Here is a 25428-nt window from a genome sequence, read left to right as displayed (position 1 = left end):
TCTGACCTTAAGTGATCCAACGGCCTCAGCCTCCCAAAGTGCTGGGATTATAGGTGTGAGTCACTGCACCTGGCCCTTTCATTATTAAAACACTATATTGAATAGGTGACTGAAGATACAACTTGTTACATATTTGTTGAATATTTATAGTATGACTTTTGCAACTTTTAATAAAATCATATTAAAGACTTGTTTTCTTAATTGTTAATGTCTCTATTTTTATTCATATATTTTAGAGAAAATCATTAAAATGAACAAGGACTAGTTTTTAGATATCTTTACTTTTAAATGTTTTATGATTGGTAGTAGTGTACATCACTGAATAGAAGAAATACCAATTCTCCTTCCACCATAGTACAAATCAGATGCAGAAAAGAAATTGCCAATTGATAATTTATTTTATTTTATTTTATTTTTTTGAGATGGAGTGTCACTCCGTTGCCCAGGCTGCAGTGCAATGGCGCAATCTTGGCTCACTGCGACCTCCACCTCCCAGGTTCAAGCGATTCTGCTGCCTCATCCTCCCAAGTAACTGGGATTACAGGCATGTGCCACGATGCTCGGCTATATTTTTTTGTATTTAGTAGAGACAGGTCTTCACCATGTTGGCCAGGCTGGTCTCTAACTTCTGACCTCAGGTGATCCACCTGCCTCCGCCTCCCAGAGTGCTGGGATTACAGGCATGAGCCACTCTGCCTGACCATCACTTGATAATTTAATAAAGATTGTTGGAAGTAGTTTAAAATTAATAACGAAGGTTTAAAAAATTATTACTGTACAAAATAATTTTTGTTGGGTAATTTAAAGGTATTTGGAGAGTGCTACCTCCTTAGAGGTACCTTACCTTAGAATTTATACTTCAATGAGCTTCAAAATAAGTATTTTGATTGTATGTTTTGTAGCTTAAGTAACACATATAATTCTTTTTTATATTAGCCCAGATGAATGAATGGCTTTATTATTATTTATTGTAATAATAATACTTTTCTTGTTTAGAGCTTTAATCATAAAGCAACTCTTGTTACATGGAGAAATAAATTATTAACAACATTCTCTACTCTTTTCCCTGCCATGTTTATGTTTAGTGCATTTTCTCCCCTCAATAGTAGCTACAAAGACTAGAAACATTATTATGAAAAGCATTTTTTGAAGACAAAATGATAATGATTTTATATTTATTTGAAGACAAAATGATAATGATAGTATATTTATTAACATTTGTCTTACTGTTCCTTTTGGGTTGAAGACGCACAAGGGTTTTTCCCCCCTGCTCTGTATTTTTCCTTTTATAATACAAAACTTTCTGGAGATAAAAACTCTGTGGGATAGTTGCTGAATAACTTTGGGAGTATTTTCAGAGAGAAGTGATTGCCATCAGGTATGCTTGTTTTCTACTGCTATGTGAAATTTTTTTTGTTTTTTTGAGACCGAGTCTCACTTTGTTGCTCATGCTGGAGTGCAGTGGCGTGATCTCGGCTCACTGCAACCTCCGCCTCCTGGGTTCAAGCGGTTCTCCTGCCTCAGCCTCCTGAGTAGCTGGGACTACAGGCATGCGCCACCACGCCTGGCTAATTTTTTGCATTTTTAGTAGAGACGGGGTTTCACCATGTTAGCCTTGGATGGTCTCGATCTCCTGATCTCATGATCCACCCACTTCGGCCTCCCAAAGTGTTGGGATTACAGGTGTGAGCCAACATGCCCGGCCTGCTATATGAAATTTCAACAACCTTGATTAGAATATGGCTTATACAGAGTACAGTATGTTTTAGATCTTAGCCAACTTACAGTTTTATCATTGTTTTATAAAATTTAAAAGAAGTAAAAGAAAAATCAGACAAGATTGTAAACTTGTCAGCCAAATTCCTTATATCTTATTCTGAGATGAGTGAGGAAGTAGAATTGAGGTTTCATAGATGTCTCATTGCACATACTGCAGTAAACATAGAATTATATCATGAAATCAACTATCCTCATGTGCAGTGTGATCAGAATGTTACTATGGTAACATTTCCATTTGTGAATTTTTGTGTAGTTAGAATTTGTAGTCATCACATCATACTACCATTGGCTTTTGATTTTTCATCTAAATAAATCACTGTGCTACCTGCATGCTATTAAGTGGCTCCACATATAGCACTTCACTATCATCTCTACACTCTAGGCGAGGAAATCAAAAACAGGAAAAAGAAAGAAATGGGAACATTCTGCTAAATTACATTTTAAGACTGTCCTGATGTTGCTGGTGAAATTTTAAATGTTTCTTAACAGAAGTAAAAGCATTGCTAGTTATTCTCTGAGACGCTTTAATTTTTATAAGTATATGATGATGAAATTGGTTAGGTATAGTAACAGTAGGAGGTAAGGAGGGCTTTAATTTGTCTTCTGAATGGGTGCTAAATAACCAAGACAGAAGTAATCACCCTTCTGAGACTGAGAAGATTCATTTTGAAACAGTCCCTTTTCATTTTAACCTTATTAAATATTTTATATTTGTTGTTTTTAGATATTATAAAGTTATCCTGCATATTTCACTTCTCATTATAAAGTCAGATTCTAATATCTTAGGTTAACTTGTATTAAAATAGCCTACAGTGTTCCCTTGTATCAATTAACTGTATTCTAGTAAAGATTCCTACTGTTTTTGTTTTGTTTTGCTTCCTAAAGCCCCCTGCTGCTGTTGATTACACCTAGATCTGCTACTGATTGGAACTGTTAAAAGGCAAAGATAGTGTGGCTGGTTGCTGAATCATTTAATTGTAGAACTAATAAGAGATGTTCTCTCTGAGACCTAACCAAAATTGTGACACTAGAATGTTATGTATAAAGTGACCAAGAAATATTATTTTGCACATTAGTAATATTTGAAGATGTGAAATTTATTTACTTGGAATGTAATAGAGGAGTATCAGCAGACTGGTTGGATTTCTTTTTCTTTCTGTTTTTTTGAGATGCAGCTTTGCTGTGTCACCCAGACTGGAGTGCAGTGGTGCCATCGTGGCTCACTGCAACCTCCGCCTCCCAGGTTCAAACGATTCCCCTTGGGAGACTCGTGAGTCTCAGTCTCCCGAGTAGCTGGGAGTACAGGAGCACGCCACCATGCCCGCCTAATATTTTTTTTTTTGTATTTTAGTAGAGACGGGGTCTCACCATGTTGCCTAGGCTGGTTTCAAACTCCTGAGCTCAGGCAGTCCACCCACCTCAGCCTCCCAAAGTGCTGGGATTACAGGCCTGAGCCAGCATGCCTGGCTGTTACTTTTTATAAAGATAAATGGAAAACTGTATATGTAACAGTGTTAATTCAGTAATCGAGAGACTTGATAATGGTAAGAAATTCAAAGTTAAAATTTTTCATTTGTAATTGAGGCCATGTCTATAAGTCCAGTGCACAGTATAAAATTAAGTTGTGCAAAATGTAAGCAACCAGTAAGTAGTTTACATATAAATTTTGAAATCTTAGATAGGATTTCTATGATAGGGTTTCCATGATAGCTATGGGTTTTTTTTTATGAGGCAGCTACAGATCAAGAATAACTATCAATCTGTACCCTCACTGCTTTAAAATTTGAGATAATTCTTTCTGTGCTGGACTTAGGAATTATGTAAGAGGGTATGGTTATGCTCATGTATATTTAATAATTTATGATATTGTTACTCTTCTTTTTGTTGATTATAAGTAATTGCTAATTCTTTTAAAGACATTTCAGTTTGCTATTTATAAACTGCATCAGTGTTGAAGTAATTTGTTTGAGGTTATGTACATCTATACTTTGAGTTGGGAAAAAGCTAGTTCCTTTAAGGTATTTATTGAAATATTTCAATCAGGTAAATTGCATAAAGGGAAGAGTGACAAGAAGGGTGCTGTCAGCAATGTGCATGATGGTTTGGGGAGATAAAGAAACCAGTTAGAAGGTTTGTGCTAAGGAGTAGGAAGCAAATAATGAGTGCTGTAGTTGGAATAGTGGCAATAGGAATAAAGTAGGATTCAGTGTTTGTGTCTCTTATTTTTGTTGGTGACCCATTGAATTATGTGTCAATGAACATTGAAAAAAACACCAAAATCTTATTAGAGGCTAATGAATATTCATGTTTTATTATATAGTAAGTCATTGGACTGTAAGCAACTTGAAGGACCAATGTTATTCATTTTTGTTGTCTCAGGACTTGATGCAGTATGTTGCTTATAGTCATCATTCCACCTTTGAAATGGAAAAAGAAAAGTAAATAAGAAAGGTTCTGTATTGGTTTGCTGTCATAACACAGTACCACGAACTTAGTGGCTTAAATAGCAGAACTTACCCTCTCACAGTTTTGGAAGCTGTAAGTCTGAGATCAGGTGTCAGCAAATGTTGATTGCTTTTGAGGTCTGTGAAGGAGAATCTATTCCAGGTCTCTTTGTTTGATTTGTGTCTTCTCCCTGTGTCTTCACATTGTCATCCCTTTGTATATGTCCAAATCTCCCCATTTTATAAGGGAATAAGTTGTATTGGATTATGTTCCACCTTAATGACAATTTAATTTGGTTTTTGCTGTAAAGGCCCTATCTCCAAATAAAGTCACACTCTGAGGTTACTGGGGGTTAGGGTTTCAATGTATGATTTTTTCGGTGTCATAATAATGCCTTTTTTAAAAAGTAGAAAAGCATAGTTACAGCTTTTTATTTATTTATTATTTCAAAAAATTGATCCATAACAGCTCTGATTGAAGTTGATGTTATTTATAGGCCAAGAGCTAATGACATATACAATTAATTGTAAAATAAATATGCTCATTCTGCAGTTAATGTCAGTATAGGGACCCACAGTGATTTGTCCCTTTGTAATTAATGCCACGTGATGTAGTTTTCACCTCAGTTTAGTTTACTGTATCTAAACATATTAGCAGTTTGGTAGCTATCTGTTGTACTGGTTTCCATCTAGTGGCAGCAATAGGAGATAGGAGGCTACATTTGAAAAGAAAATGATATTATGTTCCTTATCTTTCCTCCTCCTTTATTTCACCATGTTTGGAATAATCTAAATTATCTTCCACACCCATCATGCAGAGTTGTTAAGGTGTTTTTTTTTTTTTTTTTTCTCTCCCCAGACGGAGACTCACTGTGTCGCCCAGGCTGTAGTGCAGTGCCGCGATCTCTGCTCACTGCAACCTCCACCTCCCAGGTTCAAGAGATTCTCCTGTCTCAGTCTCCTGAGTAGCTGGGATAACAGGCATGCGCCACCACACCTGGCCAATTTTTGTATATTGGGGCCAAATCTTGTATATAGTAGAGATGGGATTTCACCATGTTGGTCAGGCTGGTCTCAAACCCCTGACCTCATGATCTGCCCACTTTGGCCTCCCAAAGTGCTGGGATTACAGGAGTGAGCCACTGCGCCTGGCTGAGTTCTTAAGTTTTAAGTAAACATGCATTCTTATCTAAATATTATTGATAATCAAATTATACTTATAATACTGTGATAGGTGGGTTTTCATGTACAATTTTGAATAGATAGTCATTTGTCTAGAATAGTTCTCAAAGTGTGGCCCCCAGTTCAGTGCTTCAGCATTACCTGGGGAGTTTTAAGAAAAGCAAATTTTCTGGGCTGGGTGCGGTGGCTCACGTCTGTAATCCCAACACTTTGGGAGGCTGAGGCAGGCGGATCACGAGGTCAAGAGATTGAGACCATCTTGGCCAACATGACGAAACCCTGTCTCTATTAAAAAAATACAAAAATTAGCTGGGTGTGGTGGTGCACGCCTGAAGTTCTAGCTACTCAGGAGGCTGAGGCAGGAGAATTGCTTGAACCCTGGAGGCAGAGGTTGCAGTGAGCTGAGATCACGCCACTGTACTCCAGCCTGGAGACAGAGCAAGACTCTGTCTTTAAAAACAAAAGCAACTTTTCAGGCCCCACTTAAGCTCTATTGAATCAGAAATTCTGAGGGTAGACTTCAGGAATCTGTTACTATAAGAACTCCAGGTAATTCTGTTGTGTACCAACATTTGATAACCACAGGACTGAATATAGGCATAATACCTAATTTTATTGCTTTAAATAATTATAGAAATATAGAGTTATATTTTTTTTCTTTGTTTTTTTGTTTCGTTTTGTGTTTTTGAGATAGGGTCTTGCTTCGTCACCCAGGCTGGAAAGCAGTGGTGCAAGCATGGCTCTCTGCAGCCTCAACCTCCTGGGTTCAATCAGTCCTCCCACCTTTGCTTCCCAAGTAGCTGGCATTACAGGTGCACACCATCACACCTGGCTAATTTTTATTTATTTTTTGTTTTTGTAGAGACACAGTCTCACCATGTTACCCAGGCTGGTCTTGAACTCCTGGCCTCAAGCAATCCTCCCACCTTGGCCTCCCACGGTGCTGGGATTACAGGTGTGAGCCACGACTCTTAGCCTTTTCCTTTCTAATATTGTTTTGGTTATAATATTTGATACTAAGACTTTGATTAGGAATGCCACCCCAAATTTTAATGTTTACATTGAATTCATGGGAAATCATTAATCTCTATTGTTTGTGTCTTTCTAGAAATGTTTTATGCGTGTAGAGGCAAATACAGCTAAGTCTTTCTGTATCAGTACTTCTCTCTCCCTCCTTTCTTTTCTTTTGCCCTTCCCTTCCCTTCCCTTCCCTTCCCTTCCCTTCCCTTCCCTTCCCTCCCCTTCCCTTCCCTCCCCTCCCCTTCCCTTCCCTTCCCTCCCCTCCCCTTCCCTTCCCTCCCCTCCCCTCCCCTCCCCTCCCCTCCCCTCCCCTCCCCTCCCCTCCCTTCCCCTCCCCTCCCTTCCCCTCCCCTCCCCTTTCTTATAGCTATATAGTAACTGTGCCATATGTATCTACAATAATTTATTTCACAAGTCCCCAGTTGATATGTTAGGTTGGTTTCAGTGTTTTGCTGTGTTAAAAAATTCTATGCGTAATATTCTAGTACACATATATAATTTCACATATGTGCAAGTATGTTCAGGAAAAAAGTTCCTAATAATATCAGTTCAAGTTCTAAATGTGTATATATATATGAACATTGATATAAAAACCCTCAACAAAATAGTAACAAACCAAATGCAGCTGTATGTTAATAGGATTATACACCATCACCAAGTGGGATTTGTTCCTGGAATGCAAGGATGACTCATGATAGGGAAATTGATCAAAGTAATGCACCACAATAACAGAATGAAGGAAAAAAACACACAATCATCTCAATAGATGCAGAAAAAGCACTTGACAAAATTCAACAATGTTTCTTAATAAAAACTCTCAACAAACTAAGAACGGATGGAAACTACTTCAACCTAATAAAATTTATATAGTAGTTTCTCATTTGTGGTTTTGTTTTCTACAATTTAAGTTACCCTTGTTTAACTGCAATATGCAAATATTATATATGATAAGATATTTTGGCTGGGTGTGGTACTTTTAATCCCAGTGCTTTTGGAGGCCAAGATGGGAGCATCACTTGAGGCTACAAGTTTGAGACCAGCCTGGGCAACATAGCCAGACCCTGGCTCTATAAAACATTAAAAAAGAATTTTTTTTTTTTTTTTTGAGAGAGAGAATGAGAAAGATTCCACATTCACATATCTTATTCTAATATGTTTTCATAATTTTTGTATTTTATTTTATGTTATTTGAGACAAAGCCTTGCTCTGTTGCCCAGGCTGGAGTGCAGTGATGCAATCTCAGCTCACTGCAACCTCTGCCTCCCAGGCTCAAGTGATCTTCCCTGCCTGAGCCTTCCAAGTAGCTGGGACTACAAGTGTGTACCACAATGCCCAGCTAATTAAAAAAAAATTCTTATAGAGATGGAGTTTCACTTTGTTGCCCAGTCTTCTCTTGAACTCCTGAACTCAAGCAATCTGGCCACTTTGGCCTCCCAAAGTGCTAGGATTACTGGCATGAGCTACTACCCTTGGCCATAATTGATGTATTTTATTGTTAATTTTTGTTTGTAGTCTCTGACCTTGCCTAATATATAAATTAAACTTTATAATAGGTGTGTACATATAGGAAAAACCATAGTGTGTGTAGGGTTTGGTTTTATCCATGATTTCAGTCATTTACTGTGGTCCTGGAATGTGAAAGGACTACTATATGTGAAAGACTTGGAGTGAATAACATACTCAATGGTGAAAGACTGAAAACTTTTTCTTTAAGACCAGGAACAATGGAAGGATATCAGTTTTTGCTACTTCTGTTCAATATAGTAATGGATGTTCTAACCATAGCAGTTAGACAAGAAAAAGAAATAAAAGCCATCCAAATTAAAAAGGAAGTATAAAATTATCTCTGTTCACAGATGATATGTAATCTTACATGTAAAAAACCCTAAAGTTTCCTCCAAAATGTGTTAAACCTAGTGAATGAATTCAGCAAAGTAGCAGAATACAATGCCAGCACACAAAAAGCAATTGCATTTTCATACACTTAATAATAAAGAGTCTGAAAAGGACCTTACGAAAGGAATTTCATTTACAATAGCATCCAAAAAAAAAAAAAAAAAAAAAAACTTAGGAATTAACCAAGGAAGTGAAAGGCTTATAGAATGAAAACCATTATGGTTATGTTTTAACATTATTGAAATAAATTAAATAATGTCTTTAAATAAATTAAAGACATAAATAAGTGGAAACACATTGCATGTTCATGGATTAGAAGACTTACTGTTGTTAGGATGTCAGTACTACCCAAAGCAATCTACAGATTCAGTGCACCCCTGTCAAAATCCCAGTGACTTTTGTTTTTTTTTTGAAGAAATAGAAAAGCATATCCTTAAATTTATATGGAATCAGAAGGGACCTCAAATAGTCAATACAATACAGTCTTGAAACAGAATAACAAAGCTTGAAGACTCACCTTTTGTGATTTTAAAACTTACTACAGAGCTACAGTAATCAAAACAGTGTTGTACTAGCATAAGGAAGACATATAGACCAATGAAATAGGAGAGCCCAGAAATAAAACCTCATGTATGTGGTCAAATGATTGTTTTCTTGTTTGCTTTTTTTTTTTTTTTTTTTTTTAAAGATGGAGCCTTGCTCTCTCACCAGGCTGGTGTGCAGTGGCACAATCTCGGCTCACTGCAGCCTCCGCCTCCTGGGTTCAAGCGATTCTCCTGCCCTAGCCTCCCCAGTAGCTGGGATTACAGGTGCCCACCATCATGCCTGACTAATTTTTGTATTTTTAGTAGAGACGGGGTTTCACCATATTGGCCAGAAGGGCTCGATCTCTTGACCTCGTGATCTGCCCGCCTTGGCCTTCCAGAGTGCTGGGATTACAGGTGTGAGCCACTGTGCCCAGCCAGTCAAATGATTTTTAGCAAGAGTACAGGAATATTCAATGGAGAAAGGATAGTCTTTTCAAGAAATGCTGCTGGGAAAACAGGATATCTACATGTAAAAAATGAAGTTGAACCCGTAACCAACACCATACACAAAAATTAACTCAAAATGGATCAAAGACATAAATGTAAGACCCAAAACTATAAAAGTCTTAGAAGAAAATAAGGAAAAAACTTTATGACAGTGATTTATTCGGCAGTTATTTATTGGGGATGACATCAAAGGCACAAACAACATAGAGGACTACATGAAAATTTTTAAACTTTGTTAATTAAAAGACACTGTCAATAGGGTGAAAAGACAACCACAGAATGGAGAAAGTATTTGCAAATTATATATCTGAAAAGGGTTACATAAAGCATATGTGAAGAATTCCTACAACTCAGCAACAACAAAACAAACAGCTTGATTTGAAAATGGGTGACTTGGAAAAACATTTCTTCAAAGAAAATATACAGATGGCAATAGGTACACCAAAAGATGCTCAGCATCACTGATCATTAGGAAAATCCAAATCAAAACTATAATGAAATACCACCTTACACCCATTAGGATGGCTACTATCAACATAAAACAATAATATGTTTTGGTGAGGACGTGGAAGAAATTGGAACCCTTGTGCACTGTTGGTGGGAAGGTAAAATGGTACAGTCACAGTGGGAAGCAGTATGGTGGCTCCTTATAAATATTGAAAATAGAATTTCCATATGATGCAGTGATGCCACTTCTGGGTGTATCCCCAAAATGTTTGAAAACAGGGTCTTAAAGGGATAATTTGTACACCCATGTTCATACGAGCATTATTCACAATAGCTGAAATATGGAAGTATAAACTAAAAATAAAACTTTAACCTTCTTAATTGTCTGAATGAACCCATCCTGTCAGCCAAAGGCATTCCACAGTTCAGGACATGATGGGGAGGGGGGGATCAGGCATTCCCCATTATACTCTGTCTTTGGAATTCAGGCACAACTGACCAGCATTAACATTAAAACAGAGATCTTATGACTTTTTGTAGCAATAAGACATCAAATTACAGCCTGACTAAAGTAAAGCATCACATGACAGATAGCAGGCCCTGGAAGAAATTGAAGTATTTTGTCCCAAAATATATTCCTTTGATTTATTAAAAATGACCCTGTTAACTGTCTCTCACAGGTAAAATCTACATTCTGTAGAGAGTGCCTTTCCCTTTCTAGGTGTTTTCTCTCATCCTGGAGAGAATTATCTGCGTCTTTCATCATTTTGAGTCTCATAAGAAATATTTACAACCTATTATTTCTGAAGCCTGCTACCTAGAGGCTTCATCTGCATAGGAAGAACCATGGTCTCTACAACCCCTTATATGGGCACTCCCTTATATGGAATTTCGGGTATTTATTTTTTGTTTTTATTTTTTTATTTTTTGAGCACCCAGGCTGGATTGCAGTGGTGCAATCTCGGCTTATTGCAGCCTCTGCCTCTGGGTTCACACGATTTTCGTACCTCAGCCTCCTGAGTAACTGGGATTACAGGCATGCACCACCATGCCTGGCTAATTTTTTGTGTTTTTAGTAGAGATGGGATTTCACCATGTTGGCCAGGCTGGTCTTGAACTTACTACCTCAAGTGTTCCACCTGCCTCAGCCTTCCAGAGTACTGGGATTACAAGTGTGATCCACCATGATCTGGCCTCACTCCAGCTTTTTGTATTTTCAGTAGAGACAGGATTTTGCCATGTTGGCCAGGCTGGTCTTGAACTCCTGGCCTCAAGTGATCCGCCTGCCTTAGCCTCCCAAGATGCTGGGATTATAGACATGAGCCAGCATGCCTGAGTGGGTTTCTGGTCTTTAGGTAAACTCTTTTGACAAGTTGCCAATTGGAAAATCTTTTAATCCCATCTGTTAGCAGTGGTCAATCTATATGGGTCTGTAACAACTTGATTCTTGCCTCCTTGGAGGAAAGAATTTTGCTGAGGGGCTGTACTTGGTTTAAGGCAGAGGGAGAGACTGAGGCAAGTTTTAGAACAGGAGTGAGAATTTGTTAAAAAGTTTTAGAGCAGGAGTGAAAGGAAGCAGTGTACTTGGAAGGGCCAAGCTGGTGACTTGCAAGATCCAGTGCCCTGTTCATCCATTGACGTGGGGTTCTATACATTGTTATGCTTCTGGGGTTTGCTGAAGTTGTGCGCGTGTTCACTTGAGGAGTTTTTCCCTTACCTGTCGAGCGTTCCCAGGGGAAGGTCATGTAAGAGGCCATTTTGCCTCTTAGTGGGCCTGTTTGAGATCTTACTGAGAAGTGGATAACACCAGCTCCGAGCATTTTCTCTTAGGAGACTGTCTTTTCCTGGTGCTGGCTGTGACCACTTATCATTTTAGAGAGACAGTTTAACAACCACCAGACCATCACCTCATGGTCGCCTGACAGTCCTGGGGGCAAAAGGGGATGGGGGTGTGAGTGGGGTTGCTCTCCTGCCCTCTCCATATCTGCCTAACTACCTACTCTACCCATGAGCTGGAAGCCTCCACTTTGAGTTTTTGAGTTGTTCTGCCTTTCCTGACTGAACTATTGTACATTTTACATGGATTGATTGATGTGTTATGTCTTCCTAAAATGTATATAACTGAGCTGTAAGCCTGACCACCTTGGACACATATGGTCAGGACCTCCTGAGGCTGTGTCACAGGCATGTCCTTAGCCTTGGCAAAATAAACTTCTAAGTTGAATGAGACTTGTCTCAGATACTTTTTGGTTTACAGAAGCAAACCAAGTGTTTATCAGTAGCTGAATGGATAAACAAAATGTGGCATATACGTATAATGGAATATTATTCAGGCTTATAAAGGAAAGAAACCAGATACGCTACAACATATGTGAACCTTGATAACATTATGTTCAGTGAAATAAGCCAGTCACAAAAAGACAAATTCTATATTATTCCACTTATAAGTGATAATTAGAGTAGTCAAGATCATAGAGACAGAAAGTAGAGTGGTGATTACCAGGAGTCGGGAGAGGAGGAGTGGAAAGTATATTTAATGCGTACAGAGCATAAACCAAAACTAAAATCCTGAGCCCTCCAACTGACTGAACAAACCCTCTCTTGGCCAAGAAAAACTGGTCTCAGAGGAACCAGAAGAACTGAATTCTCAGCCATGATTGAAAGGGAGGCTGCTCATGCCTTGTTATACCTCCTCCCTTATGGAGTTTAGGTTAAAGTAAAGGTCATAAGACTGTCAAAACAGACTCTTTATGGCAATAAGATACAAATTATAAACAAGACCTGAGGCCATACTAGGCGGTGCTTAAGCCACATCCTGCAAACGATAACATCTCATTAGGTTTTTATTAACCCAGTGTAATGTGGCTTACTTTCCAAGCTGACTCTGGTATAGTGTCAAATGACAGATAGTGGGCCCTGAGGGAAATAAAAATATTTTATCTAAAAATGTATTTCGTTGACATATTTTGAAAAGGCTACCATAAGGCCATCAGATTGAAATGGCTCTGCAAAGCCATCTTTTTTTAGGGGAAACTCCGTTACTATAGTCAGGACTTCCATTTCTAGGCCTTTCCCAAATCTAGGAGAGATTAACTAACAGTCTGATGCCTTCAAGGTCTGTAGACATTTATTGTATATTTTCTTCGAAGGCTGCTAACTCTGAGACCTCCTCTGTATAACAAAACTTTGGCCATAATCTGCCTTGTCTTAACTCAAACATTTCTTTCTATGACTTCAAGTCTTCAGACAAAGCTTAACTCTCTCAACCAGTTGCCACCTAAAGAATCCCTGAAACCATTCTGTAACTTAAAGCTCCTCTCCCTCCCTTCAAGATGCTCTGTCTTTTTGGGCTAAATCAGTGTATACCTTCCATGTATTGATTTATGTCTTTGCCTGTAATTCCTATCTCCCTAACATGCATAAAACCAAACCGTAACCCAGCCACTGCAGGCACACTTTCTCAGAACCTCTTGAGACTGTTCCCCAGGTCATGGTCCCTTATTTTGTCTCAGAATAAACCCTTTACAATTTTTACAGAGTTTTAGTTTTTTTGTAAATAAGAGATTTGGTTTTACATGATGAGAAGTTATGGAGATAGGTGATAAAAATGATTGAGCAACATTATGAATGTATTTAGTAACATTAAATTGTACACTTAAATGGTTAAGTTGGTAAATATTATGTTGTGTATTTTACCACAATAAGAAATAATTTTAAAGTGTACTTCTAATTTTGATGGCTATTTCCAAATCACCTTCTTTGTAGATTACTCTAATATACATCCTCTTTAACAGATGAAAGTTGTTGTTGTAAAAGATGTGCTTTTGTGACTATGCAGCAGCTTTATGTAACCATTATATTTTTGAAAGAAACAGATCTGTATTAAGCTTAAAAAATCCACAAAACTTTGACTAATATCTTTCAACAGTTTGTAAAGACTACTTCAGTGCTTTTTATATTCGTTATAATATGTTTGAGAAACTTCTTGATGCATTCATTGAAAATAGAATTGAAGATTGTCTCCTAATCTGTAGTAAATCTTCATTTAGTGATTCATTAAAAGGTAATTTTTACATATCTGAAAAGACATCTTTGAAATAGCTTTAGTTTACTGTCAGTGGGTACTTGTACAATCTTTAAATGGGGGGATTATTGAGATACTATTTATGTAGTTAAAAATTTATGATTTTTTTGGTAATCGCCATAATGTTTTTAATTAAAACTCCTTTTGGGTTTTTCATTTATGCAATATCATTGGTTTGTTTTTTGTGTTAATCATTTGAAAGTTTAAAATGAAGTAGTAGTGAGAGATAGAGGATTGGTTTTTTTATGCATGTGTTTTTAAAAACATTCTCCCTCCTCCCCACCCCCCCAACTTTTCTTTTTCTTTTTTTTTTTTTTTTTTTAACACTCTGTTAACTTAAAACTACTAAACAGATTTTTATTTTAATCTTTGGAACAAAAAATGTTCTCTTGGGCTGATACCAGTACTTTTTATGCCAAGTTACAGACCGGAGTCTATTTTTATAGGCCAAGATAGAAACCTCTGAAAACCAGAGTTTATAATGGAAACATTGACAGGCCCTTAACTATCGCAGCACACATGGCACTGCTGAAATCATAAGGTACAAGGCACAAAATTTCGCATGCAAGGGAACATTGAATTTTTCAGCAATTGTATTGTCAAATGTCTTTCAACTAGGATTTAATAAGCATCAACCTGTGCCAGGGCCATTAAAAAGCACATTATATGGGCCTGATTCCTGCCCTCTGAATGCTTGTACTAACTACACTAACATGGAGAATGACTTGACTAAACCTGTGGGGAGATAGCCTTGTGAATGGATGTACTTGGAATGAAATATATGAACTTTCTTCTCTCTATATTTAATTTTTGATACAACCCTGAAAATCGTACATGTTTTTGCATGTACGTCACTATACGCATGTTCTAAGCATTATTACAAAGGAGGTAAGCTAGTCATCTACATCTTCATTTTAATAATTTCACTGAAGAAAGTTTAAACTGTATTGTTACACAAATCAAGGAAAATTGATATTGAATAGTTAGGTGAATTAAAAACTTATCATTGTAGTTTCTCTTTGAGGGCTCCCATTTGGATCAAAAATAGAAATAGTCTTCTTCAAAAAACACATTTGATTACTCAGCTTTACTTGATTAAAGAAAAGTCATTAAAACAACCACCCTGGATCTTTACATTTCTATGCTTTTAGTTATATTTTAATTTAAATGGGACTACTCCCCCTACCATTAATTAATGATTGCCATCGGTTAGCACTGAATGAATGACCCTGTAGTGTATTAGTTCCTTTAAAGGGAAACAGTAACTTAGATCGTATCTGAGGCCTACGTGGGAAATAGAATGATTTGAGATATATAGTTAATTTGAATGTTCATGAGAGTTGGGTTCTTACGCTTGTAACACCGACGTTGTCTACTCTCTGCCTTTTCTTTGTCTTGTTAAATGCTGGAGAGAAGTAGAGGTGTTATATTAGATATGCTATCTCAGAAGCATTGTGAAGTGTTAAGAGAAAACCGGTATCTTGTGGGAAGATAATGAAGTGATAGTTTGTTACTACAGATTTTGTAAGTACTGCCAAAAGGAATAGGTAAAAAGAAGATGTTAATTTGAATCTGATTCAGATTTTATTTTCTAATTTAAAATTTCCTTATCCATTGACGTATATACATATACATTTAATAAGATTTAGGTAGCAGACATGCTTGCCAACCTGAGAAGTATCTTTTTATGTATCTGATTGGTTTTCCATTAATGAAGATAATATGGACATATTTTTCATAGTTTAAGATTTTTGGATCTGTCATTAAATTTCTGCCCGTAATATGTTAAAAACAATGCTTTTGCGTCCTGAAAGATGGAAAATTCCTAAATGAAAGTGATGTTATTCTGTATAATTGTACTAATAGGGGCCCTCATTTCTATAAAAATGGGCGATTCTTTTGCTTTCTTGATCTATTTCTTTGGGGAGGAAAGATAATACGCTAACTCTTCCATCTGCTTCTTGTCATTGCTATAGAAAACATCATGACAGGTTTCAGAAAATACAGTTCTGGACTTGGTTATATAGGTTAGAGAGAGAATCACGTACTTTACAAGGGTTATTCTTTGAAGGTTCAAAATGAAATGAATCTATCTATCTCTCTATCTATCTGAATGATAGGTGTGTCTGTGTGTGTATGAAGAGAATGAAGGAGAAACAGAAACAGACACTGACTTCCTGGGGTTACAGATTTGTCTGATTAGTAATTCATTTCAGAAGCAAAAGTAGAATAACATAGTACTAAAAGAAACCCAAATCCAGAAGGATTGTTGGAGCTAACTAAAGGTTGTCTTTTGTAATTCACATTCGCAACTGAACAGGCTGGTAAGTGCTAAAGACCTTTTGACAATTCATAAAATCTATTATATACGGACTCTGTTAATAAATTTGTCCAATCCAATCTTATCACCAGCAGTTTCTGACTAAAATAGTTTTTAGGAAGGCAGTGTTTTTAGTCAGAGACCTAGAGTTTGCTTTGTCTTTTTTCTTCATAAAGCAGTGATTGAGTTGGTACCAATATTTTTTTTCCCCAGCTCATTCACATGTTCATCTTCTCCTTCCATTCTCCCATATTAGGATTTGATATGCCATATACTAGTGTAGGAGCTCATGAACTTCAGTAGTTGGCAGTTCCTCAAGGAAGCCAAGATTTTTAAATGTGATTAATGAAATTAATATGTTTTAATTGAGTAACAAGCTTGGGTATTTTTATTTTCTTTATATATTGGCATTAAACGGTCAAATAAAGTAGCACTCTATCTTAAATAGTTTATCTTTTAATTGTATGAGGAAATAAATTTAGGGATTATTGGATTGTAGAAAGGAATTTACTCTCAAATAAGAAAGTTATATCTGAGAATATTTAATAATTTAGGTAAATAATTGGAAGAGTGTGTGTGTGTGTGTGTGTGTGTGTGTGTGTGTGTGAGACAGGATCTCATTATGTTGCTCAGGCTGGAATGCAGTGGTGTGATCAAATTTTTGTTGACTTAATTTTCAAGAAAATATAAGTAAAAGCTTTGGCTAATATGTGGCATTTTATGTCTAATTTAGTAATATGCAGGAATGCCTTGTAGAGTGAGAGAATGAAGAGTCTGTGAGAGAAAGGGTTAAGTCTTTCCATATTTACTCCTTTAAAAATATTGTATTTCCTCTCTTGTCACTTAAATCTAAATTATGGTCACTCCCTCTAAACAGAGAGAAATGAACTCTACCCTCATTTTGCTGATGAATTTTGTTGTAGGCACCCCCCAGACCCCATTGATATTTTCAATCTAGGTGTATCTTTGTATACTTTGTATACTTGTTGCTATTGAATTATGCATTTTAGGTTGGATCAGTTTTTACCTTTTTGTTTTTTTTTTGAGATGAAGTCTTGCCCTGTCGCCCATACTGGAATGCAGTGGCATGATCTTGGCTCACTGCAACCTCTGGCTTCTGGGATCAAGTGATTCTCTTCCCTCAGCTTTCCAAGTAGCTGGGACTGCAGGCACATGCCACCATGCCTGACTAATTTTTGTGTTTTTAGTAGAGATGGAATTTCACCATGTTGGCCAGACTGGTCTCGGACTCCTGACCGCAGGTGATCCACCTGCTTCGGCCTCCCAAAGTGCTGGGATTACAGGCGTGAGGCACCGTGCCCAGCCTGTTTTTACTTATTTTTAAAATCAAACCAGTCATAAAAAATACGTAGTTAACCCATTATCTGAGACATCTTGATTTATGACATGTCATTGTGGCATCCTGATGTGCTGCGTCCAATTTTATCTCACTTTTTTCCCACAAATATTAATAATGCTGTGGCACATGCCTGTAATCCCAGCCACTCGGGAGACTGAGGCAGGAGGATTGCTTGAGCCCGGGAGACAGAGGTTGCAGTGAGCCAAGATCGTGCCACTGCACTCCAGCCTGGCCAACAGTGCGAGACTCTGTCTCCAAAAAAAAAAAAAGAAAAATAATAATGCCTTCATTGTGCCAGCACTGTGCTAGGCATTTTCCTTGCCCTCATGAATTCAAGGGGGCAGTAAACCTTTAAAATACACATATGTGTATATATGTAAACACCCCTGCTTCCATCGTGCTCCCTTCCTCCACCCTTTCTCTTACATATATGACTGTGATAAGTACAATGATGGAAAGATAGGGCCTACCCAGAAGTCAAGTAAGGGAGAGAACTAATCTAGTGGTGGCAGGCAGTGTCCAACAAGACCTCACAAAAGGAAGTGAAATTTATGTTTTGTTACCTGGGCAAATTGGGACAGAGATTTTGCAAGCTGAGGAAGAAACTTTTGTAAAGGCTCTGAGGCTGGAATGAACTTCTGTGTTGCAGAGTTTACAGATAGTGTGATTGGAGCCCAGAAAGCTCAGGGACGGTAGTGACTGAGCCAGGTTGGTGGCCAAGGGTCACACAGGGGCTTGTAGATTCTCTTAGAAATTTCAGCCTGTGAGTAGTAACTCATCAAAGGATTTTCAATAGGGAGAGTGATATGAGCAGATTTACTGCTTTAAAAATCAATTTAACTCCAGTGATCTTTATTGAGGAGATTAAGGGGAGCAAGAGAGGGATTCTGGTAGCTCTTGTCCAGAGGCTTCAAGACCAATCCAGATGATGCTAGCTTAAATTAGGGTAGTTGGAGAAGCACAGAAGAGACATAAGTTGAAATGTCTAGTATGTCTTAGAGTTCGAAACTAAAAGACATATAGACTGAGGAAGTGAACAATTTTTTTGTTTGTAATGTTTTGAGCTAGCATTTTCTTGCTTGAAATTTAATGTATTTTCACATATTTGTTTCCACTTGTTTTGTTAATCGTAATGGACTGAGTAACTACCTGGCTTTTACACAAAATACTATACTGCTTAATTCTGTCTCTTTCTGGCTTTGGGTGCTTACTAGAGTATATATTAAGAGGATAGTGCATAAATGAGTCCCTTTTATCTGCCTTTCTCTATAGATCTGCCCAAGTGGACAATAGAGGGGTGAAGGAGGAGTAGAACAAAAAGTATGATATAATTTTGTATAAGGAGTTGTCTTACTCCATTTGTGCTGCTGTGGCTAAATCCAGAGACTGGATAGTTTACAAAGAGCAGAGATTTTTTTTCCCACAATTCTGGAAGCTAGGAAGTGCAAGATCAAGATGGGAGCAGGTTCAGTGTCTGGTGAGGGCTGGTCTCTGCTTCCAAGATGGTACCTTGTTACTGCATTCTCCTAAGGGATTAATGTTGTATCCTCACATGGTGAAAGGGATGGAAGGGCAAAAAGGACCTAGCTAGTTCCCTCCAGCCCTTTTAATAAGCATTAACCGTATGCATTAGGGTGAAGTCCTCATGGTGAAGTCACCTCCTGAAGGCTCTAGTTTTTAATACTGCTGCACTGGGGGCTGGGTACAGTGGCTCATGCCTATAGTCTCAGCACTTTGGGAGGCTAAGATGGGTAGATCACTTGAGCTCTGTACATTGAGGCTGCAGTGAGCCATGATCATGCCACTGCACTCTGACCTGGGCGACAGAGTGAGACCTTGTCTCAGCCACCCTTCCCAATCCCCCTAAAAACCCAATACTGTTGCATTGGGGATTAAATTTCAACAGGAATTTAGGAGGGGATTCAACATTCAAACCTATAGCAGGGGCCTGAACATAACAATGAATATATGAAAAAGAAAACAGAATATAAGGTTTGTGTATACAAATATAAAATCAGATTAAATTTAGTATTGCATATTATTATATGATTATCTCATCTTGCTTATGTTTTTATTTTGTGCTGATGTTTTTATTTCTCCAAAAGTATGAGAAGCATTTTGAAGATTGTCATCTGGCTAGATGCCCTTTTGTGTTACTTGGTTTACCTTCTTTTACTAACTTGTTTGGTTTCTTTTTTTACAGATCTTGTTTCAGGTTTCTATAGTGGTTGCTTTTTATCTTATTTTGCACTTTCTCATACACCATAGTCTAATATGATTTTGAGGAATGATAAATATTTGCCTTTATTCTTAACCTTTCTGAGGAAGTGCTCTTTTCTGAAGAAGGTGCTGAGTGGATGGGCAAGTAGTCAGTGCTTTTCATCAGTTGAACCATTTGTGATCTTTCTAAAGAATAGATCGTATCATGTCACATCCTTGCTCAAAAGCTTCCAATGGCTTTCCATGCCACTGAGTATGAAAGTCCTTTCATGGCCTGAAAGGACGGAAGTGACCGAGCCTCTCTTCTGTTTCCCCTTCTTTTTCTCCCAGTATCTCCAGACCTCCAAGCTGTTTCCCAGTTTATGGTCGTCTACATTTGCTGTTTGCAGCACGCTCTTCCTCCAGGTTATCATGTGGCTTGTTCCCTTACTTTATTCAAATATCACCACTTCAGAGGTGCTTCCTAAGACTACACTTTCTCAGATAAGCTCCCAGCTCCCAAATAACCTTTCAGCCATATCCCATCTTTCTCTATCCCCCAGGCCTCTTTACATTTTCTTCATAACGTGTGTTGCTACGCGAACTCTTTATCCTTGTCTTACTGTCTTTTCCTAGAATGTGTATTTTCTGGGGACAGCAAGTTATTTATTCACCACTAAATGCTTGTCTTCTACAACAGCTTCTGGCACATGGGAGGATTCAATAAGTATTAACTTGAATGTATATTATATTTGTGCAGCCCTGGATTTCCTTGATTTCTGCTTACTACCTTCTTTCCTTCCTCTACAGACATGTTGAGAAAACAGCATGGAATATCTAATTATAATGTATAAGGTTGTGAACAAATCTTTTGAATCACTCAAAGGTTCCGTCGTTTTCAACTGTAGGTGCAATCCTGTCTTTGATTTTATTCTGACCTTACTGTGTAAATATATTCACTAGAGTAGTGACAGTGTGTTGGTGATGGCAATAACAATTATAGTTAATATTTATTGAATGCTTACTATGTATATGTCAGATATTCTGAATACTTCAGGGATATTAATATAGTTTTCACAAAAGCTGTGAATTGAGTATTCACCATTTTACATGTGAGGAAACTGAGACACAGTTTAGCTAATTTGTCTAATGCCAGATAGTTAGGACAGTTCCTCAATTTGAGCCTAGATAATGTTGACTTAAATCACTAGTGTCAATAGCAGTAGATTCTGGGCCAAGTGTTGTGGATCATGTTGGGAGGATTGCTTGAGGCCAGGAGTTGGAGATCAGCCTGGGCAAAATAGGGAGACATCGTCTCTACCAAAAATAATAAAAAAAAAAATTAACCAAGCGTGGTGGCACTCATCTGTAGTCCCAGCTACTTGGGAGACTAAGGCTGGAAGATGACTTGAGTCTAGGAGTTGGAGAGTGCAGTGAGCTATGAATGTGACAGAGATTCCCTGTCTCTTTAAAAAAAAAAAAAAATGAATAAATTGATTCTGGAAGTTTTCTTTTATAGAAATAAGCATGGTGATGGAAAAAATTAATGGTTGCTGATACATTCTAGGATTTTTCTCTTCTTAAGGGTATTCCTCCCCTTTTATTCTCTAGGAAGAAAGAAACCTCCTGTTTTGTTTACTTTTCCCCGTTACAAGCAGAAATATGTGACTCCATTCCTGAAATTATTAAATTTAACATTCTAAAACTGAATGAAAAGAAGTTAGGAAGCATTTCAGAGAGAATGGAGCATTTGAGATTAACTTTACAAAGTGATTAGTAGAATCTGTTCCGATGGATATATTTTCATTCATTCAGAAATATTTATTATTATATGCCAGGTCATGAGAATAGATCGGTTTAAAAAAGAAGTAATAAAGTGTTTTAGAAAGAGGAATTGATTCGGAGAGGATTTCTTGACCAAGACTTGTTATTTAAGAAAATAGAGAGGTAGGAAAACACTGGATGCTTTTTAGAAACTAAAAAGACATGGAAGGGAAGATTGGGAACACAGGTGTGAGTAGATCATGAAAGACATTTTGAGAACTTACAGGGGCATTTATGCTTCAGTAGGTATTATGGAACCATAAACATTACCATATTTAATCACCAATATGATTTTTTTCTGAACAGTAGTAAGCTTTATAAAGTAATGTGATAAGAAACAATGGATTTTGAGCCAAAAGAATGGAATTTTATTCATAGTTTTGCTTCACAATTGTAGGAACTGGAGCAAGTCATTTTAACATTTTTATAATTAAATGTTTTTGAAAGATACATCCTTGGCTCGGTGTAGTGACTCATGCCTGTAATCCCAGCACTTTGGGAGGCCGAGGCAGGTGGATCACCTGAGGTCAGGAGTTCGAGACCAGACCGGCCAACATGGGGAAACCCCCATCTCTACTAAAATTAGAAAACATTAGCCAGGTGCAGTGGTGGGTGCCTGTAATCCCAGCTACTTGGGAGGCTGAGGCAGGAGAATTGCTTGAACTTGGGGGGCGGAGGTTGCAGTGAGCCGAGATCATGCCATTGCACTCCAGCCTGGGCAACAAGAGTGAAACTCTATCTCTAAAAAAAAAAAAAAAACAGTCCTCACATCCAATTTTAAAAGTGTGCACTTATGTATACAGTTGGGGAATTCTTCCTCCTCCTTTGTTGGTTTCTTGTGTGTCCAGAAATTTTAATGCATAGCAAAATTACATTCGCATATTTTTATAAAATAATGGGGTCATACAGGTAGCATTATTGATTTCAGTATGCTGTGTCCTTTTTTTTTTTTTTTTTTTTGCATCAGAGCATTTAGATTTTTAATTCCTACCTATTATTCCATTTCTGGATTACCTTTATGTATATATGTGTTTATTTGTTTATTGAGATTGGGTTTCGCTTGTCACCCAGACTGGAGTACAATGGAGCAATCTCGGCTCACTGCAACCTCCCTCCCAGGCTCAAGGGATTCTCCTGCCTCAGCCTCCCTATTAGCTGGGATTACAGGTGCCTGTCACTACATGTGGCTGATTTTTTTTATTTTTTATTTTTAGTAGAGTTGGGGTTTCACCATGTTGACCAGGCTGGTCTTGAACTCCTTACCTCAGGTGATCTGTCAGCTTTGGCCTCCCAAGGATGTGTGCAAATGTAAACTTCTGTCCATATATGTTACATAGGACAAGGATTACAGCTGTGAGCCACCGTGCCTGGCCTGATGACTGTAATTTATAAACCCAAGGGTTATAGAACATTTAGATTGCTTACGGTTTTTCAGTATTACAATCAACTTCTTTCTGCATAGATTTGGCTAGAGGGTATATAAGTAGGATACATTTTTAGTGATAGAACTGTTGATTCAAAAGTTAAACGCATTAGTAATTCTGATAGTTATTGCCTTCCTAAAAATATGCACTTTTTAAATCAAGTTCATTAGCATTAAAATGCCTATTTCTGCAAATTGTTATCAAGACTGGGTATTGTCCACCTTTTTTATTTTGCAATCTGATAGGTGAAAAATTACATTTGATCGTTTTAGTTGACATTTCTTTAACTCTGAGTGAGGTTGCGCATTATTTTATGTTATTGGCTGTGTATATGTATAAAATTCCATTCCGTGCGCTACTTGTTTTTCTCCTTCGTTCATCTCTTTAAATCTTCCTGTATTATTTGTTTCATGCTTTTTAAAAAAGGAAATGATACCTGCTTACTTATTAGATGGTTGGGATGATCAAATGAGGTAGTATTTGTCAGTGTTTCTGAACCTTTTAAAAAAATCATTGCACCCCTAAAAAGTCTTTAAAGAAAAACTTCTCCCAGTCATCCTCCCCTACGAAAGTTTAATAACACAAATATACACAGATATACTATGTTGCTCTTTATGTACTATGTTCCATTTGAGGACCATAAACTACTGTAGTATCTATGATTCCCCACACCCACTCTATGCACCAATCTTGTCCATTAGGAGACAATATCACTGTCATTGAGAATGCATGATATATGTGAAAAATTTTGTAAACTGCAAACTGCTATTTAAATGTAAATCTTTATTGTTAATAATGTGCATTTCATATAATATAATTTTATGTGTCCGTTTTGCAGCTTCTTTTTCTCAGTGAAGCTTTCTCTGTTGCAAATATAGGTATTTACTATTTTATTGTCCATTTTGCTGGCTTCAGAACAATCTTTTTTGAGTTGACCTCTGGTCAGCTCTCTCCATCCATCTCTGCCTGTTGAAATACTATTTCTTCAAAGTCTGTCCTAGATATTCCCTTCTCCATGAAGTCTTTTTAGACCTCTGTATTTTTACTCCTTGACCTTTCAGAGTTAGAGCTCCTTTTAATACATCTTCTTTGCTGTGACATTCTACTTTTCATTGTGTAGTCTGTATATTTTTTGTTTTCTACCTCCCAGGGCGTGTTGCTTCTCTCCTCATCTCTATTCCCTGATGTTCCTTTCCCCTATGCCATTGTACATAGTGAGAAAGCAGTAGGATATCTTAAAATGAGTTTCTGAAGGAGGTTCACTTCAATTTCCAGCCACTTAGTATGTGACCTTGGGATGAAATCATTAACTTGCTAGCCTCAGTCGCCACCTATGTGAAATGGGGGTAATAATGATTCCTGTCTGATAGGATTGCTGAGAAGATTAAATGGGATAATAATACACATAAAACACAGTGTCTAGCATTTAGTAAGCATTAAGTAAAATATTAGTAATCATCACTACTCCAAACAGTTCTTAGCACAGAGAAAGACAAATGATGCTAGTTTGTTCAATAAATATAATTGAACTGCATCATTGTTCCACAGATGACAAAGCATGGCATGACATTCTGTCATTTACTTTCATTTGTTTACTGAAGTTTACACATAGATTTCAAAATTCTAAAAATTTTTTGTGCAATGATTTTATGTAAATTAGGATGGCAGGTTTATAGAACTCTAATGTACTTAGCTTTTAGACATTTTATTATGGTATTCAATGAAATTTTGGACATAGTATGCTACTCTCTTTTACCTAATTGTATACATTGGAAAAGGAGGTATATATTTTTGCTAGTAAAATTCCCTGGGAGTTGGGATAGGGTTTGTGTAGCTCCTCTGTAGTCCCAGTTTATTCAGTTTTGTTAATTACTTCTTTTCATATACCCTTTCTGGCCTGTATCTGTTCTATGTAGAGTTTATAGAATTGTTTTGTTTTTTAGTATTCTCTGATGTCTTGAAACATTCTTTGACAATCACCATAGAGCCTTTATTTTTTCTGACTTCAAGATATTATATGAGCGCTATGTATTGCATTCTTTTATAATTACCTCTTTCTCCTGTATCCTTTTTTTCACCTTATCAGTGCTTTAATCTTTCCCTCTTATGAAAATGAAATTGAAATAGTTTTATTCCCATTTTAAGGGCTTATAAAAACGTTTTAATATGTGTCAGATTTCTTGCATGGACAACATAAACAGTTTTGGTGTTAGAATATGTAAGAACAGAAGTTTACATGTGCACAAATCTCCTTTATGAAAAAATGGAACCATTACAATCAACATGGATTCTGAGAGAAACCCCTAAGTCAGATGACTTTGCAATGATACTCAAGTTCATCATTTAATAATATTTTAAGTGACTATCATTTTTTAATATCAATTTTATAAAGTCTGTATATATTTATATGTTTGG

General features: G+C 37.2%; 1 protein-coding gene across 12 annotated transcripts in view; it reads left to right on the top strand.

Moving 5' to 3' along the window:
- TBC1D5 (TBC1 domain family member 5) overlaps positions 1–25428 on the top strand; it is a 567416-nt gene that overhangs the window by 171303 nt on the left and 370685 nt on the right. Inside the window, exon 5 of one of the 12 annotated variants that reach the window (XM_073023628.1) lies at positions 6268–6360. The exons of the other annotated variants lie outside the window; for them this stretch is intronic. The gene's annotated coding sequence lies outside the window, so the exon portion shown is untranslated. The remainder of the gene's footprint in view (positions 1–6267; positions 6361–25428) is intronic. 12 annotated transcript variants of the gene reach the window in all.

Source organism: Chlorocebus sabaeus, chromosome 15 (assembly GCF_047675955.1).
Source record: "Chlorocebus sabaeus isolate Y175 chromosome 15, mChlSab1.0.hap1, whole genome shotgun sequence".
Classification (NCBI taxonomy): domain Eukaryota; kingdom Metazoa; phylum Chordata; class Mammalia; order Primates; family Cercopithecidae; genus Chlorocebus; species Chlorocebus sabaeus.
Note: the sequence above shows the minus strand (reverse complement) of the source record. Positions and strands in the feature narration are given on the sequence as shown.